Consider the following 1,486-nt stretch of genomic DNA (forward strand, 5'->3'; position numbering starts at 1 on the left):
TCATGTAACAGGATCCTCTGCTCCTATGTTTGATGAGGGGAGGATGGAAGATCTCTCAAATTTTCACCATCAAATAACTATTCCTTCTTCGGGTAGCAAAATAGACGACACGCACAGTGGCTTGACATATCAGTATCCAGCCAGTCATCACAACAGCACTTACCAAGGCGTATGAATAAGCCCTCTAATTAGTATTGCTACGTCGGCTGGAGTGTTTTGGGGGAGGGATGAGAATCTTCTGGTTTTGCTTTCCTGCTCTCTGTTGTAATAAATGCTTTCTGTTAGAGCTTTAATTCACAGAAGCGATAATAAAATTTAGAGTATTAGGCTTTGCAAGGAAAATGGTAACTGCAGAATACTTTTATACAATTATTATTGCTTGGAATTTTAAAGATCCAACATTAAAATGTGACTGGAGTACAGCAGTGGCATTCTAATCCCATGATTTGGGCTTCGCGAGATGACCAAACTGACATGTTGCTAAAAGCCTGAAGGACTTATATCTGCCGCAGCACGTTTGCAGGATTGGCTTCTGCCAGCGCAGCCAGGTTATTCGGGCAAGCGGAGGCAACAGACAGAGCTAATCCAAGAGAAGTTACAACTGTTGATGCAACACATTGGCAAAGCTCCCTTAACCAGTAAAGCGCGCTTTGTATATGTAACACACCAGTGGAAAAAGCTGTTGATACAGCTGCATCCACTCTCCACGCTCTCTGCCGGTAGAGCATGTTGCTTTGCTATTACAGTCAAAAGCTTCATGGGGATATGGCCTCAGCACAGCATTGCTTTCATTCCCCAGGCAGTTCCCTTTTGAGTGTTGCCACACTCTGAATCATGCTTCATTTCTTGATGAAGCAATTCACTTTTATGCCCATAAAATTCTGCTAAGACTGTTTGATTTGTGTATTTTACTGTTCTGTTCAAAAAGGAGCAGGAGCAGAGCAGGAAATAGCAGAGCTGCAAAAGCCAGCTTCCTCCGCGCCTTGGACAAAGCTGCCAAAAGCGAATCCTGGAAAAGATTTTATAAAGGATCCTTTCCGCATTTAGACTAAACTCATTTCTACTAGTCCCCACAATACTGCCTTCCCACTTACTGGTGGAAAAAAAACCCAGTCTTATTCTACTAGGGAGTGCTATGCCATTAGAGCTTGAAACAACTCATTAGTTCCAAAAGTCCACCTCCGTACAGTGACTAGAGTTTTACCTTTCGGATCTCAACCGTCTTATGACAAATGCACCCTCCATACCAAAAGACAACGGGCACCAACCATTGCGAAGCGCAAGCGAGCCGCGGGGTAAGGGTGCCTGCGACCTTGCGCGGGAGCCCGGGACGTCAAGGGAACGGCTGCAAGAGAGACGACAAAGGTAATAGCATTGTAAAGCTGTGATGTTATTATTGCACCGGTATTTATTTGAGACCCTGTACTGTCATTAACTGCTTAATCCACCAAACATCTTTAGACCATAGAGGAAAATGAAGTGAAGA

Source organism: Dromaius novaehollandiae, chromosome 7 (genome assembly GCF_036370855.1).
Source record: "Dromaius novaehollandiae isolate bDroNov1 chromosome 7, bDroNov1.hap1, whole genome shotgun sequence".
In the NCBI taxonomy this organism is placed as follows: Eukaryota; Metazoa; Chordata; class Aves; order Casuariiformes; family Dromaiidae; genus Dromaius; species Dromaius novaehollandiae.